Genomic DNA, 17,700 nt, shown 5'->3' with positions numbered 1-17,700 from the left:
CAGAAAAACAATGGAGTTTTCAGACGTTTCCATCATAAGTACGTAGAATTAAATAGGTTAGATAATGCATCAACAAACAGCAATGTAGACCCACAATTCCACCAAGAGTTTCTTAAAATATAGTTAACTGAGATTCCCTACATTTACATGTGTTTAGTTTATTAATGCTGACCAATTTTCCCTGATGATTAATGCAAGTAGGGCCCTCTACAAGTTGCTGCACACAAACTGCCCTTGAGCACTTCATGAAGTTACTAGCTTACATCTCATTATATTTGTTACTCTCAGGCATGTCTGGAAAGCAGGAGGAAACCTTTATTTCCTCCATTTATAGACACATACATTGTTTCAAAAAGTCCCAGATGTACTGTAAACTGATATAGCATAAGTTTGAATGAATTTGTGGATCTAGCTTCCTTTCCTTCTTCAGATGATATGCTATTTAAATAAATGAATTACTATGTAAATAATAATTGATTAGGAATAATTGATAAAGAATTACATTTCCTTCTCAAATTTGTGTAATGGAATGACTACTATACTACTAAAAATGAACTTTTTTTATAGACCCATTTAACACAGAGAGATATGCACACACAGGGCATAGATATCCTTTAGAACTTAACACAACTTCAAAGTCAGTGTATCTATCTTGATTTTGTGAATCCTGGGCTGACTAACCATCACAGAGTCAAATGAACTGCTTCAGCGAAGGGGAAACACACATACACACACACTTTGAGCTTCTATAGTTAAATAGTTACAATGACTAGTCACAGACATACAATAAGACATTCCCATTTTTGCATGCACATTGCATAGTTAAAATCTAGCCCTTAGATTTTCAAATCTATATGCCAGCACCCAAATAAAGATTCAAACATGTACAGAACTTTCAGAATGGATGCATCAATATATGCGTTGCCTCCTGCAATCAGATCAGCACCTTGCAAACACAGATGAAGATCATGCAGGGCTATGTTTTGAGGAAAAATTAGATCTTCAAGTAAAATGAGTGCAGGTAATTCTAGATGACTGATATCCACAACTAAAGTTAGATTGCCTTCAAAAATATATACAGGAGGAACATGACAATCAATATAACTGAAACTCTCTCTCTCTCGGAGTTTGCATGAGCAAGAGCATTTAAGGATCAAGAGTCATGATTCCCCTGGGACAAAATTTACCCATAGCTATCATCTATTCACAAGAAGTAAGTTTTCTGGGGCAAAAAGAGGAGCCCAAAACATTATTTTCTACAGAATGTATATTTCAGGTTCCAGCTTCCTGGGACAGAAGTAGAACTCAGTAACTATACACAGAGCCCAGCACAAGCAGCTAACATTTTAAGAGTCATGCAACAGACAATAGTCTACCTAAGAGGGGGTGCCTAAAGACTGCTGTTGCCTTAGCCTCTTGGCTGTATATGCATTCCAGTAAATGTTAGGATTTACAAAGCATTTATATTTAATAATCACAGCTTCTCTATGAGGGTAGGCAAGCAGTATTATCTAGATTTTACAGAGAAGAGAAATAATACAGAAAGTTTATCTGACCATAGCCAGTGGAATGACACATGGTATGGACTAATGGACTAACACAGGACCAACTGCAAGGATTCATGCCATATGTCATGTCATTGACCTGTCCCTCCCTTTGGCCAGAGGTCAGACTGACTACTTAGCAAAGGAGCCAACTCAAATGAAGATGGCGGCTTGGGAGCAGTTTATGGCATCATGAGACTGCCATCAGCATCCCCCACACCACAAATGGATCTTGGTTTCTCCTCAAACAAGAGGGATGTGTGCCCATAGTTTTCTGCAAATAATTTATGAACTTTAAGGAAAAAAATACCTAGTGACAAGCTTTAAAGTCTTTCTTTCTTTCTTTAACCTCCTACATTCAATTACATAGGGCATCCATCAGTTTCCACCATTTATTTCGGTCTTGTACTGGGCTATTCAGGCTTCGAGTGTCATGTAGATGGATTTGGTTTCTATCTCTATTGTTCTGGATCATGTTATCTTTAGATGTTTCCAGGTGTGCCTATATTATCACTTTGATGTGGAAGTCACATTGGAGGCATCCTTATCGTGTTCTAAATATGCCCATTGTCTAGTAGACATTTTAAGTCTACTGGTTGGTTAATACATGTTATTAAGGCTCTCTCACCTTTGCAATAAAACATACTCTAAACTTACTTTTTTAAAAACTATGTTGAGGTTCTCTTTTACATTTCTAAATCCTCGAATTTGGGGGTGAGCCTCAAAGACCAGCTCTGGCAGCATCTGGAGCTTGTTGGAGAAAGCAGTTGACACCCTGTCCTTCTCACACCTAGAGGAAGCTGGGAAAGGAGAAAGAGGAAAGGGGCTCAAATTTAAATTACTTATTAGCCAGAGGCAAATATGATAGTCCACACCCTTCTCAGAAGCTGATACTGAGGGAGGAAGTTTCTCACTAGGTTTTCATCCCTGAGTGGGCCTTCCCAAATTATTTATTAAAAACTCTTCAGTGGTTTATTCTACTTTTTAAGTGTTCGTAAACTATACAAAGCACCATCTGGGATCTCAAGAAGTTAAGGAGGTCAAATGTACATTTAGATAAAATTACAATATACACCCTTCAATCAAGAGGCTTACTAAATACAACATGAACCTGTCCAAATAAATCAGTCCATTTCATAATGATAATCTGTCCTGATTTGTTAATTTCTTTCCTCAAGAATTAGGGCTAAATTCAGATCTCTGGTATACATATGCAAAATCATCAGTTGGAGCGCTATATGCCCTTCTAACCCAGTGCAGTTTTCACCCTTAAATGTGAGTCCAGGAAGTCACAAGTGAGTTACATGAATGGTAATCCAACTATTATCTACAATAAACTGTAACTGTTTTATTCTATACCAGACTATATAATATATAGACATTATTTATCTGTTAAATTAATTGTTGAAAGATGGCAAAGATACTGGATTTCTATTATATATTTTTCTAATGAGCTCAATCACATATTTAATACAGTTTCATAATTTGGGTTATTTTATAAAGTAAATAACCATATGGAGCACACACTTAAAACATACCATCAAAAAGCATTTCTTAAAGGTTAATAATTACCTTCCTATGTGAAGGGCACAAATAAGCTAAGAGGAAGTTCGATGAAAATTGCCTGCCAGAAATCTTTGAAGATTTTAATTTAAAAAAAAAAAAAAAAAAAAAAAAAAAACTAGGCAAACAGGAAATGGCTAGTACATAATGTAACTGGTTGCTCAAATTTGTTCAAGCAGATAAGTAGATTTTCTATTTGCTTCATGTGAGATACAGCACTTTCTTCCTCATGCAGTTGAACATCCAAGGAACTATACTAGGCTGGCAAAATGACTCTTCTTGTTTCAATAATCTAGCTCAATAAGTATATTAGAAGTCTGACAAATGTGAATATCAAACAGTCTATTACTGTTTTTAAAAAGGTGATCCTACAAAGATTTCTATGTAAATTAAGTAATTGTGGAGAGAAAGGTAAGGAGAATAATTTAAGTTATCTTTTATTATATCTCATTTTATTACATCTCAGATTAGCTCCTGCTCTACTATGATATCCTAATATGCACCATTCAGTGACTACATAGCTACCAAAGAACCCTATTAGAACATGGAGCCAGGTGGTGACAGGGAGGAAGTGGGGGAGGAAATCAAGTAAGTGGTATTTTTAAAAGCTAGGGGGGACAGTTTTGCTTCAAATAAGTTAAGGTCAGTTATATACTGAATGCTCTTTTTCCTCTCTTTTGCTCCCGGTATTTAGGGCATTCAGTAAAGAACCATACATTGATTTAAACATGTACATTGGCAGGTCACTTTTACATAAAACAGTAGAATGCCCTTAGGATAATATTTTCCCCATTCCATCTGCGAAGTGTAAGGGAGCAAAAAGCTAAGAGAGCACCAAGTTCATGCCATCCTCTCTAGGACCCTGCAAAAGCTCCTCCACTGAAGAGCCATGGTGAGCTTCTGCAGGTTTGGGGAGTTGCATAGAGATGGAACCTGGGAGCAGTTATTCTGTACTATACTCCTGCACAATATTGAGCCCATACAGTTGGATATTAACGTGTCTTCAAACATTAACTAATTCTGTCTGTGTGTCACAGAATCATAGGCTACGGCTACACTGACGGTGGCAAAATCGCCGTCGTCAGATTGATTTCTCTGGATCAACTGAGCGGTCAGTGAAGACCAACTCAGTCAATCCAGAAATCAAAGTACTAAGACCACCTTCACAAGTGGCATAGCACTGCGTTGAAGGGAACGCGGTTCCCATCAGCGCAGTGCAGTGAAGACAGTGTGCAGAAGAGGAGCAAAGAAGTCAACGGGAGTTACGCAAGTTTTTTGCGTAGCTTGCGTAACTCCAGTCGACTGCTGCCAAATCTCGGAGGTAAGTGTAGACAGGGTCATAGACTCATAGGACTGGATGGGACCTCGCAAAGTCATCTAATCCAGTCCCCTGCACTTTCTTCTAGGCTGCCATTGCACAGCCACAGAAGGAGACAGCCAGAGTCACCATATATCCCAAAAAGATATATTGCATGCTGCAAAGGGTAGCTAATGTACAGAGACACAGACTGTTTACAGATATCACCAGATGCACTAGAGTTTAGGGCTGAATCTCTGCTCCTTCCAGGTATGGTTGGATAAAAACAGTTACATACCTGTTCAGTAACTGCCGTTCTTTGAGATGTGTTGCACATGTCTACTCCACTTTAGGTGTCTGCGCACCAGTGCCCCGGAGCTGCAGAACTTTTTCCCATAGCACTCTCTGTCAGAGCAGCACCTGTGCCCTCCATGCACTTAAGGTTTTGGTGAGAACATAGAGAGAACAGAGCTGCCCCAACCTCCCTCTGTTCCTTCTCATACTCGAAGCCAGTATATGTAGTGACTCCAATGTAGAAGGGAAGAGGGGGGGTTGTGGAATGGATACAGGCAATACACCTCAAAGAACAGTAGTTACAGAACAGGTATGTAAACATTTCTTCTTCTTCAACTGCTTGCCCATGTCCATTCCACTTTAGTAACTCAAGCAGTTCCCTATGGAGAAGGGTATTGGAGTCTATTTAAACAAGGACTGTAATACTGTTCTTCCAAACTTAGAATCATTTCTGGAGGCCTGCAAGATAATGTAAGAGAGGCTAACATATGAATCAAAGACCAAGTAGCAACCCTGTAGATGTCAATCAAAACATGACGCAGGAGAGATGCGCCCTTTTAGAGAGAACTAACACTGTGAAGAAGAGGTGCATTACCTATACTGTAGCACAAACAAATACGGATGGAAATCCAAGAGGAGATCCTCTGGGAAGTAACTGGTTTCCTTTTCATCCAATCAGCAAATGAAATGAATAACACAGGAGATGACCAAGGCTCCTCAGAGTTCAGTTGAAGGAAAAAGATAATGCTCTTTAAGTGTCCAAGAAATGTAGACTCTGTTCTTCTTTATGAGAGTGAGGGTTGGAAAAGAAATCTGGTAAATAAACAGTCTGATTCAAATGAAAATCCAAAACCATCCTGGTTAGAAATTGGGAGTGAAAATGCAAGCCCACTTTGTCTTTGTAAAAAATCATATACAGCAGGTGAGCATTCAAACCCTGGATCTCCATAACCCTCCTAGCTGAGGTAATAGCTAATAAGAATGCAACTTACATGGAAATATGCAACAGGTAGGTGGTCTTGGGTTTGAATGGGGGTCACCTCAAGTTTAAGAGAGCTATGTTTAAAACCCCTGAAGGAGCTCAATCCTTAACCGAAGGAAAGAGAATCTGCCCATGCCTCTTAATCTGATAGACATATAGTTGGAGAATACAGACTTACCATCTATAGGCAGGTGAAATGCTGAAAAAGCAGCCAGATGTGCCCTCAGTGAACTAAGAGAAAGAGCTGCGTGTTTTAGGTGAAGCAGCAGTGCAGGATGAATTGGATAGAAGCCTGAGAAGGGGAGAAGTTTTTCTGCTGGGACCAAACAGAAAAGCTCTTCTATTTCATAAGGTAAAAACACCTGGTAGATAACTTGCTGTTATTCAAAAGAATGTTCTGAACTGCAACGGAACAGCCGGAGTTAATCTAACTACTGAGCATGCTGGCAGTTAGATGCAGACTGAGAGTGTTTGGGTGCAGAGTCCAACTTTGATCTTGTTAGCTTATGTCTGTGTCCAGAGGGAGAGAAATTGGATCCTGGACTGCTGGTGAGGCCAAGCAGAAGCTATCATGGTCAAAATGGCATGATCCTGCCTGAGCTCGGCTAGCACCTAGAGGGCAGTCACAATATACAAGTCTTCCCTTCCAAGATAGCTGAAAAGCATACATTAGAATTCCCAGACTGAGTCCGCCCCTCCAACAGAATTGGTGACACTTTCTATTCTGGTGGGTGGTGAACAAGTCCAACCCTGGAATTTCCCAAATCTGAAAAATTGACTTTAAGGCATCGGGTCTGAGGAACCACTCATGGTCTCTGCTGAATGACCTTCTGAGACAGTCTACCAGGGAATTCTGAGATCCCAGAACATATGCTTTCAAAGATATTCTGTTCTCAATACAGACGTTCCAAATGTCCATTACCTCTTGGCAAGGAGGTCAGACCTGGCTGCTCCCTGCTTGTTGAGATAGTATATTGTTGCGATACTGCGTGTGAGTACTTGTACTGAACAGCCAGTTATGTGGAGAAAAAATACTAAACAAGCGAGACATATAGCTTGAAGCTCCCCGACCCAGAGAGAGGCTCTGATTTGCCCACAGATCTTGAGTTTTCAAGTTCCCCAGATGCACGCCCCAGCTGAGGGATAAAACATTCATGACTAGGGTCACTGATGTTAAATATGTGGCAAAGGGGAGCCTGCTGCATACAACAGCTGGGTTCATCCACCAGTTCAAAGAGGCTAGGACAGATGCAGGTACATGAGTCAGCATATGACAGGAGAGACAATAAACGGACTTCAATCACCTCTGCATGAGTCTGAGGTAAGGCATGGCATGCGGAGTCACATACGTGCAAGCTGCCATGTGACGTAGTAGCCTCAGGCAATTCCACACCACTGTACAGGGATGCGCTTGGAAGTTGGTATACAGGCCAAGGACTGCCTGGAACCTAACTAGAGACAAATATGCCCTTGCTGGGGTCGAACTGAGAACTACCCCTCTAAATTAGACCTTCTGTGCAGGGATGACAGCTGATTTGTCTTCGCTGAGTAATAGGACTAAAGAATAGAAGGAAGAGTGGCTTTTCTGTACCCTGTCCTCCAACTGGTGCCTGGTCTGACCAAGGAGCAACCAGTCATCCTAGCAGAAGTATCTAGATGTCCACCTTTCGCAGGTGTGCTGCCAACACCTCCATAATACACTTTGTGAAAACTTGAGGGAGGCAGAGTACAGGACAAACGGAAGGACCATGAATTGATAATTGATGTCTGATACAAGAAATCTTAGGAACTTCCTGTGATCCCGGTAATGGGCACATGGAAGTATATATGCATCCTTTAAGTCAAGGCTGGTGAATGAATCATTGTGAGAAAGGGAAGGGATAATGGAAGAAAGGGTAACAGTACAAAATTTTATATTTTTATGCATTGATTGAGGTTTTGCAGGTCCAGAATAGATCTAAGACCTCCCTTCGACTTGGGAATAAAAAATTAGCAGGAATAAAACCCTTCCCCATGATTTTGAGGGGGCACTTCTTCTATGGTCCCTAACTGCATCAAAGACTGAACTTCTTCAATAACAACAGTCTCATAAGAATGGTCCCCAAAAAGGGGGGCAGAGAAGAGAGGGGAGACAGAAGTGAATTGCAGTGTATATCCCAGTTCCATTATGCTTACGACCCATTGATCTGTTGTAATGTGGGTCCAACCACTTAGGAAGAGGATGCCAAAAAAATGGGGGGAGGGAGGAGGAGGAGAGAGCAAGGGGGGAAGAAGAATCGGAGTGGTTTGTTGCCCTCAACCAAGACGTCAAACAAACTTCTTGAAATTGGAAGGATGTTGTCATGCTGGCTGGATTCGGGGGGGGGGGAGGGGGCATTTAGTATATTGTTTGATATCAGTATGTCAAAATCGTAATAATTCATGTGAGATATGCTATGTCAGATATTGTTAGAAAGGCTATAATGTGCTAAGTAAGATGATAATGTTTATATTCATGTGTTATATGTGTAATGGAAGTTCTGGATATATTTGATATATCTGTATTTCAAATTGTGCTGTCTGGGAGAAGCCAGGGATATACCTGATGAGTCACCAGGACTGGCTCATGTGACTCTGGATTCCATTTTGGTTCCTCTGAAATTCCACAAACAGCATGGCAAGGGCCAGAGGACATAAAAAGGCAGAGGCCTGGGATCCATCTTGTCTTCAATCCTGTTCAGCTTTCAGCAACCTATCTACCTCTGGATCAATTCATCTTCAACTGAACTGAAGCTGTGAAACAAAGGACTGAACCCATCCAGGTACTGAATGTATACCAGAGAGACTATACAAGCCTACAAACTCCACAGTTCTTCTAGAAACTGATGTATATGGACTTTCAAATCATTTGTATGTATCTAACTGCTTTAATCCTTTAACATTTCTCTTATTGTTTGTTCCTTTCTTTTTTATAATAAACCTTTAGTTTTAGTTACTAAAGGATTGGCTGGCAGCGTGGTATTTTGGGTAAGATCCAAACTTATATTGATCTAGCACTGTGGCTGACCCTTTGGGGTCATGGGGAACCTTTTTGGTAAAGAGCATAGAGTTTAAATAACTGGTCTCTTTACTGGACATAGTGGCTTATTGGGAGCCAGAGACTGAAATGCAGTAAAGGGGGCTGTGTGTATTTGTGTACTGGCTTCTTGATAACCGGTGTGGGGAATCAGAAGCACTGTTTGTGGCTGGTTGGGAAGCCTGACTTCAGTGTCATCCACCAGTGCTGGAATCTTTTTAAGTGCAGACTCTCAACAGTTTAATCAGAAAACAACCTCATGCCTCCAAAAGGCAAATCTTATGTAGTGCCAGAATGCTCAATGTCTGGAGCTATGAAGCACAATGCATAGTGATGACTGTGGCTATCACCCAAGCCACTGAGTTCACTTCATCTAGCAAAGCCTGTGGGGAGTGGGCAACAAAACGACCCTCATTAATCAAGGCCTTAAACTCCATTATACATTGCATCCCAGTTGGAGTAGTCACACCTGGCAGATAGCATCTGGTGACCCACAATTCTAAATTGTAAGCCAGGGGAGGAATAATTTTATCCCAAATAAATAAATACTTTTAAGCTTCTTGATCTTTGGGAGTGGATTTTATTTATTGATGCCTCAATTTTTCATTCACAGCTGCCACCACCATGGACCCAGTCTGGGATGCAATACAAATATTCATATCCTTAAGAGGAAAAGTAGATGCCTCTTTTTGGTACATTTTGACTTGGGGGGGGAGGGGGTCTACCACAAGACTTTGGTAGGCTGCAAAATAAATAGGCAGAGCCACGCTAGCTGGACCTGATTAATGTTAAATGTCCACGAGCATATGAGTTAGTCCAAAATAACTCTCAATCTCCATCCCTAGAGAGGTAGCAGCCCTTTTCATAAGCTCCGAGCATGTTTTGTAGTCATCAGTGACTGGAGAAGACAACTCAGATTTAGTAGCCTCATCTGGGGACAATGAGGTGGTGTTCAGAGGAAGCATTAAAATGTTTATCTGGTCTAGTGAATAACCTGCTCCAAAGGAGGAGGAATAGGAGCTGGAGATAAACCTTCTTTTGACTAAGTACCACCAATATTAGTACCGAGGATGTTCCTGGCCAGAGACTGACATCTGGATGGCGATCATGCATGGACATCAGTACTGAGGACAGTACTGGTTGCGGAACAGTGTCTAAATGGCAATTTTGTGTCAGCATCGGTACTGAAGATGGTAGCAGATGGATAACGGCACCTAGATGATGATCTTGAAGTCTGGTGCTGAGAAGAAGTTGCCCTTGAATCTGGGCAGACTGCCAAAGGGTGCCAAAAGGGAAAATGCTGCATCTGGTATGGGACTGGGACCAATTCCATGGAAGTGTTCCTATGGATCTGAGTGTTTAGGTGTTCCAGTACTGGGAGCTCGATCTGTGCATCATCAAGGATCAAGAAGATACTTGAGCCCTTGTAGAGAAGGATTATGATCTGCAGGAACCCTCCTCAGAATCAGGTGATGAATACAAGTTAGAATGCCATGGTGGGGCAGTATCCAGCGGAGAAACATGTGAACAGGACCGTTGCTGGCAAGATGAGAGCAGCACTCAAAACAGTCAAGGATTCCCCATCAGCAGTACTGAGCACATACCATGGTGGGCAAATTCCAGAAGCAGATAGCACCAACAAAGGATCCACCACTGACAGCACCTTCCTAGAAAGTACAGAGGCTGTTGTCAGAGCTGGTGACTGTAACTGAGAGGGAAGCAGAAAATGAGTTGTCCTGCCTGAGCAGTGAATCTCATACTAACAAGTGTAAGAGGTCCCCTGCTGGTGCATATGCATCAGGTATTATTGGTACTACCAAAGTTGTTTGCGAAGTCGATGCTGTGGCTGAAAATGGTTTTGCAGACATAGATAGCAATGGATTTGGTCTCAACAGTATCCCTTGAGGTGCCCGAGTCAACAATTCAATACTACCAGAGTGTAGTACTGAGGACCACCTTGCCAAGGATGCCCTAAGCGCAGTACTTGTCCTAATCTTATCGGAATCCCATAACCCCTGAAGATGACGACTTCTTGGAAACAGGGGCACCAGAGTTCTTCTGGGGCTTGTGGGGCACCAGACACAGAGAGCAATTTCTTCTATCCAGCTCCTTTCAGCACAGAGACTCTACCACATGTAGCAATGCACTGCAGAAGAGCGGGGAGTCTGAGTCCTCCTGCACAGACAGGCTCAGTATCAAATGGAGGCATGATGCTGGCTCCATCAGTGTCCCTGAGACAAACCTGTCTCTTTTGGTTCAGGGTTTGAATGCCTTGCAGATGGGGCACTTATGCTTAACATGACACTCACTCAGGCACTTTAAGCAGTTGGAGAGGGAAACACTGATTGGCATTGACTCATTGTAACTAGAATGGCACTTCAAACCCAAAGACTTTGGCATGCCCCAGTACAGAGCAAATGGTTCATGAAAACAAAACAAAAAAAATCTACAAAAAAATATAACTAAAATGCAAACCTTTAAACAAGGAATTATAAACTTAATTATAAACTTTTAAACAAACTATTTATAAATAAACATTTAGAAATTCACAAAAGAGGGAAAATGAGAGAAGATCACTCACTCTCCGTCCACCATTCAGAAGCAGTGAGAAGGAACTGAAGGGGGCAGAGCAGCATAAACACATGGAGGGGGCATGTGCTGCCCCAATGGGCACTACAATGAGAGAGTTCTCCTGCACTGCAGACACCTAAAATGGAATAGACCTGTGCAAGCATTTCAGAAGAAGGACCACACCCAACCAACTGGGGACGGGGGAATCAGGAAATGTCACACATTTGAACTCTTGTTATTTCCAGTCGATTACATGGGAAACCACTATATAAAGGACAAATGTGGTCCCAAATAAGCAGATGAGCTTCATCAGTTATTAGTCACAGATATAATTTCATACATTGATTCAAGATCACAGAAGGAATTCATGTACTTTATAGTCTCCCACAGTAACTATTTTCTGCAATGAGTTTTAATTCTTATCTTCAAATTTCAGTTTATTAGCCTTAAGTACTGAAACAGGTATATTACAATATGTACATAAACACAATTAGAATCATAGAGTTGGAAGGGACCTCAGGAGGTCATCTAGTCCAACCCCCTGCTCAAAGCAGGACTAACCAGGACTAACTTCAGCTAAATAATCCCAGCCAGGGCCTTATTAAGCCACAGCTTAAAAACCTCCAAAGATGGAGATTCCACCACCTCCCTAGGTAACCCATTCCAGTGTTTCACCACCCACCTAGTGAAAAACTTTTTCCTAATGTCCAACCTAGACCTCCCCAACTGCAACTTAAGACCGTTGCTCCTTGTTCTATCATCTGCCACCACTGAGAACAGCCTAGCTCCATCCTCCCTGGAACCCCCTTTCCGGTAGTTAAAGGCTGCTATCAAATCCCCCCTCATTCTTCTCTTCTGTAGACTGAACAAGCCTAGTTCCATCAGCCTCTCCTCATAAGTCTTGTGCTCCAGCCTCCTAATCATTTTTGTTGCCCTCCGCTGGACTCTCTCCAATTTGTCCACATCCTTGCTGTAGTGGGGGGCCCAAATCTGGACACAATACTCCAAATGCGGCCTCACCAATGCCGAATAGAGGGGAATAATCACTTTCCGTGACCTGCTGGCAATGCTCCTATTAATGCAGCCCAATATGCTATTAGCCTTCTTGGAAACCAGGGCACATTGCTGACTCATATCCAGCTTCTTATCCACGGTTACCCCCAGATCCTTTTCTGCAGAACTGCTGCCTAGCTCATCGGTCCCCAGTCTGTAACTGTGCATGGGATTCTTCCATCCTAAGTGCAGGACTCTACACTTGTCCTTGTTGAACCTCATCAGATTTCTTTTGGCCCAATCCTCCAGTTTGTTTAGGTCGTTCTGTATCCTATCCCTACCTTCCAGGGTATATACCACTCCCCCCAGCTTTGTGTCATCTGCAATTGATTCTAACTAATTTGATACATAAAAACCAAATACAATGTAAGCAATCTTCTTGTACATAAAGATCTTGATTTTGCTTGTGTTTTGGTTTTTGCAATTGACGACATCTGTAGTTAATTAGAAATAATATGATTTGTTTTAAGACAAATGTGAAATTGCTTTTGCACACAGCACTGAAAAAGGAAACAGTTGTGTTTTCTGTAATTCTCTACTCATCTGGTTACAAAATGGGGAAAATGTATACTTTCTCCTTTTCTTTTGTATTTTAATTTGAAACACTCTACAGAAATTAAAGAGAAATGTTGAAAACGTCTTTAAAAAAAATATTGGAAGAAAGCAAAATTTTAAAAAGCAAGTCTGAATGTACTGAACATGCCACAGGCACAAGAAAACAGTGAACAACATTCCAAGTAATTATTTCATTTGTTGTGCCCACAAAGTTCCTATCAATTGTGCATTATAAAGAAATCGTGAGTTTGTATCATGGCTGCCAACATATTCTCTCTGACAGACATTGTCCCAGGCAGGTATGGAAAATTCATTCCAGGTGATTTCAGTCCAAGCTACCGTCCTAGGTATTGTGCAACTACAGACTGAGTTTTTTGCTGCACTATTGGCTTCCCACCACTGTGTGTGGAAGTCCAGGGAAGGCAGTACACTTCTCTAATCTCCAGCCCTCTGAAGACTCTCTCTTTATTTCTCTAGCATACCTCTGGCTTTCTACCAAGTGCTTTGTTTGTTTTTAAGACTCCTGGCTCTTGGGACTTGATAGGGTTATTGCACAGTCGGCTGAAGGACAGCTGTGGTGAGGTCATAGGAGGCAGGCAAGAAATTTAATTGTAGAGCAGGATGATATATCATACAAAGCAGCTGCTTGATTGCTGTACATCATTCCTTCTAAAATAGACCTGTTATTACACCAAATACATGTTGAAGATGGGGAAAAGGGGAGGAGCAAACTTGGGAGAAAGCAGTAATGTGTGTGTATGGATGGATGTTCAGGGGAATCGACATTTAGAGAATAAGAATTAAATTTTGAGTGGAATTCACCAAGGCTCAAATTAAACTAGATCACAATCAGACCAAGTGAGCAACCTACTACCCAGCTGCCATCTTGTGCTTCAGAACAGAAAAATGTATACTTGTTTAGCTAAATGTTCCCTTACTTCTAATACAAGATCCTCTTTTGGATCTTCAGCCCCTTTGCAGTTTATGAGGGAGAACCAGAGCTATCAGTCACTGGCAGGGAGGGAATGGCCCAGACCCAGCCAGTTTGAGATAACTGTTTCCAGTTACCCCTATGCAGTCAGGAAGTCTGCCTGCAGCTGAGGAAGCAGGAACAAAATACAAAAACAAACCCACACACCACTGTTGATGGTGGTCTATTCCTACCTTCTGAATTATGAAAGGACTGGTCGCCTGAGACATCTGTGGAGCTCCTTGTGGAGAAAAATCTTAATTTTTTTTAAAAGTCTCTAGCTGATGGGATTGTAAATCAGGAGTTTATAATCTACAATGGCATCTGCCTCAGTCTGTAGAGTCAGAGATGTGAACAGTCCCCATTCATTTTCATGAAAGAGATGGTTAAAACTTTAACCTGTCATACCCAACTATGGGAGAGCGTGTATGTCTGCACTGCTAAAAGAGGTGTGTTCTTAACTCTAGTCAGTCAGCTAAAATGGATTAAAATATCAGTGAAGACTTGGCTTTTAACTCATGTTAGCAACTCTGGTTAAAGCCTATAGAGGAACCTGGGGCTGAAATGGAGTTACCACTCTGAGTTAAAAGCAGAATTGCAGTGCCTTCACTGATATTTTAACCTGAGTTAAGACTACCTTCTATGGTGGGGAGTGGAGGGATAGAAGACTAAGTGCATGACAATACAAGAGATACAAAAAAAATTAAGGATGCAGAATTCATTCTTGTAGTTAAATACACTTTCCTATAACCTTAGTTTCTTGATTCTTTATTTTAGTTCTGAAGTTACATAGTAAGAACACAAATATGTTGTTCCTGCACATTTATTGTTTAAAGTTATTTAAAACTGACAGACTGACATATGTTGAAATGAGGAATATTTGAGAGTTATAACATTAACTCAGATAGTCAGTCAGGATGATTTAAATGTCAACATTGAAGCAAATTCACTACTGAAAAAAGCACAGACATAACACAATCCACCATGAGTGATATTTCATTTTAGTGCTATGAATGGGCAACACCTGGGAAAGTATCTTATTTGACTCCACCCACCAAACTGATCCATGGAGCCAATAGGCCAGCGGGAAGAAGCAGAGCCCAGGGGAGTACCTAAATCCTACCAATGGGGAGCCAATCCCATACAGCCACTAGGGGACACAAGCACACCCCTGCAATTAGACCACCCTTTCCACCCAACAGTAGAGGGGGCATGATCTGCTCTGGTAATGGTGTGGAGTCAGGAGGATTCTTCCTTGGCTCTAATGGTTAGATCTTCCTTGTGCTAGACATTGGCTGCAGATTCCTGTTTGTATATCACTTCATCAGTTACACTTGGTTCAAGTTTTTCTTTATAAAGTTTTCTTTATATAAGAGAGGACTAAAAAATGTTTCTAAGATTCTAAGATCAGATAACAAGGAAACAAGACCCCAGGCACATGCCTGTTGTACCTATATGATTTAATCCAGTTACTCCCAGGGGTGTATCTGAACTCCACTAAGAACCCCACTACTCAGGAGCATAGCAAATCACGTGTAATCCCATTTATAGAAGCGCTTATTGTATTATGCATAGCATCTCATTTTGGCATCCCAAGTGGGCAGAGCTTAGTTAGAGTACAGTTCAGATTGTGAGCAGTGTCACAGTTTCAGTATTCCCCACTGTGGTTCACCAAAGGCACCCACTTTAGGCTCCCAGCTATCACCTCTCTTGGGGTCTGACTCGCCAGTATATCTGCTTTCAAGTCACATGATCCATCAGCGTACATTAGTATTTAAGATTTTCTTTTGGTCCTTATCCAGTTTATTTACTTCATTCTGTCATCACTGGCACAACACCAAGATTTTTTTCCCCCCTTTCTAATTTTATTTCTCTTTCTATATGTGTTACAATTACTTTAAAAAAAATTACAAGTCAATTCAGTTTATAACTAACTCCTCAAGACATACTCCTACATTTTTGTCAACTGAAAAAAGGAGGAAATCATAAAATGACAATATAATCTAATGAAGTACATCATTCACAGAGAAAACAATTCTATTTCTGTAGTATGATGTTGTTTTTGAGCCATTTATCTCATTTATAATGAGATACTTAAAGGAATTAACATTGTGTACAAGTTTCCCAAGCACTAAATGACTTTCAAAGATGTTAATACAGTGTGCCTCCTGGTTTATTTAAATTACAGTGCAGAATTAATTTCCAAAATATTAAATCTGCACTATTGTCTACTTGTTCCAATTAGATTAATTGCTTGATACTGCTAAGTACATTATGTAAGGGTAAAAATGTACAATAAAAGAAGCCTGGAAACAGTCTTCAATATACTACAGTGATGTTGAGCTTCCACTTCAATAAATAATCCACATAGACACCTTTTGACCTCTCTCTCTCTCTAAACAATTCAAATGATACACTTTGATACTAACTATTCAAAATAACAAGTAACATTTTCACAAAAGTTTTACATACATTAAAAAATGTATTTGAATGCTATAAGATTTAGCTCAACATAAAATCTCTGGAAGAATTTATATCTGCATTTTCAGTGAGCTGTACAACAGGGCCAATAAAAATGCAAATAATCTGTCAGTCTGTTGGGCAAAACTTCAGTGTCTACAAAACACTTGCATCGATTACTTACACTTTAGTCACTACACATTTATCTTTCATTTCAAAAGTTTTTGCATTATTATTTATTAGAAGGAATGAGTACAAAAGAACAAAATAAACTGTAAGACACTTGAGAAGTTGGATTAAAAAGAGCAAGAGCTGTATCATCTTTATTATTTAATACAATGCATCCTGTTCAATACAGTGCAAGCCAAGAATAATTAAAACAGTGTATGTTTAAAGTGCCTGAGAAACAACAATTCTTATTTTGAGGTTCCAAATAGGAGTGCAATGCTTTCCTATATCCAGTACAAGTTCTTAAGAAGTTCAAAGGGCCATAGAATCATAGAATATTAGAGTTGGAAGAGACCTCAGGAGGTCATCTAGTTCAATTCCCTACACAAAGCAGGACTAAGCTCAGCTAAATCATCCCAGCCAGGGCTTTGTCAAGCCACAGCTTAAAAACCTCTAAAGATGGAGATTCCACCACCTCCCTAGGTAACCCATTCCAGTGCTTCACCACCCTCCTAGTGAAAAAGGTTTTCCTAATATCCAACTTAGATCTCTCTCACTGCAATTTGGGACCATTGCTCCTAGTTCTGTCAGCTACTATCATTGAGAACAGCCTAGCTCCATCCGCCCTGGAACCCCCTTTCAGGTAGTTAAAGGCTGCTATCAAATCCCCCCTCATTCTTCTCGTCTGCAGACTAAACAAACCTAGTTCCCTCAGCCTCTCCTCATAAATCTTGTGCTCCAGCCCCCTAACCATTTTTGTTGCCCTCTGCTGGACTCTCTCCAACTTCTCCACATCCTTTTTGTAGCGGGGGGCCCAAAAATAGACAGTACTCCAAATGCCGAATAGAGGGGAATAATCACTTCCCTCGATCTGCTGGCAATGCTCCTACTAATGAAGTACAATATGCTATTAGCCTTCTGGGCAACCAGGGCACACTGCTAACTCATATCCAGCTTCTTATCCACTGTAACCCTCAGGCCCTTTTCTGCAGAACTACTGCCTAGCACCTCGGTCCCCAGTCTATAGCAGTGCATGGGATTCTTCAGTCCTAAGTGGAGGACTCTGCACTTGTCCTTGTTGAACCTCGTCAGATTTATTTTGGCCCAATCTTCCAATTTGTCTAGGTCCCTCTATATCCTATCTACCACTCCGCCTAGTGTCATCTGCAAACTTGCTGAGGGTGCAAT

General features: G+C 41.0%; 1 protein-coding gene across 3 annotated transcripts in view; it reads right to left on the bottom strand.

Annotated features, from left to right (window-relative positions):
* The window catches only part of FRYL (FRY like transcription coactivator), a 385,878-nt gene that overhangs the window by 304,606 nt on the left and 63,572 nt on the right, over positions 1-17,700 (bottom strand). Inside the window, exon 3 of one of the 3 annotated variants that reach the window (XM_067531263.1) lies at positions 2,202-2,344. The exons of the other annotated variants lie outside the window; for them this stretch is intronic. The gene's annotated coding sequence lies outside the window, so the exon portion shown is untranslated. The remainder of the gene's footprint in view (positions 1-2,201; positions 2,345-17,700) is intronic. 3 annotated transcript variants of the gene reach the window in all.

Source organism: Emydura macquarii, unplaced genomic scaffold (genome assembly GCF_026122565.2).
Source record: "Emydura macquarii macquarii isolate MOO-44397 ecotype Brisbane River unplaced genomic scaffold, CSIRO-AGI_Emac_v2 contig_3128, whole genome shotgun sequence".
NCBI lineage: Eukaryota > Metazoa > Chordata > Testudines > Chelidae > Emydura > Emydura macquarii.
The sequence above is the reverse complement of the archived record's forward strand: the minus strand, read 5'-3'. Positions and strand labels throughout refer to the sequence as shown.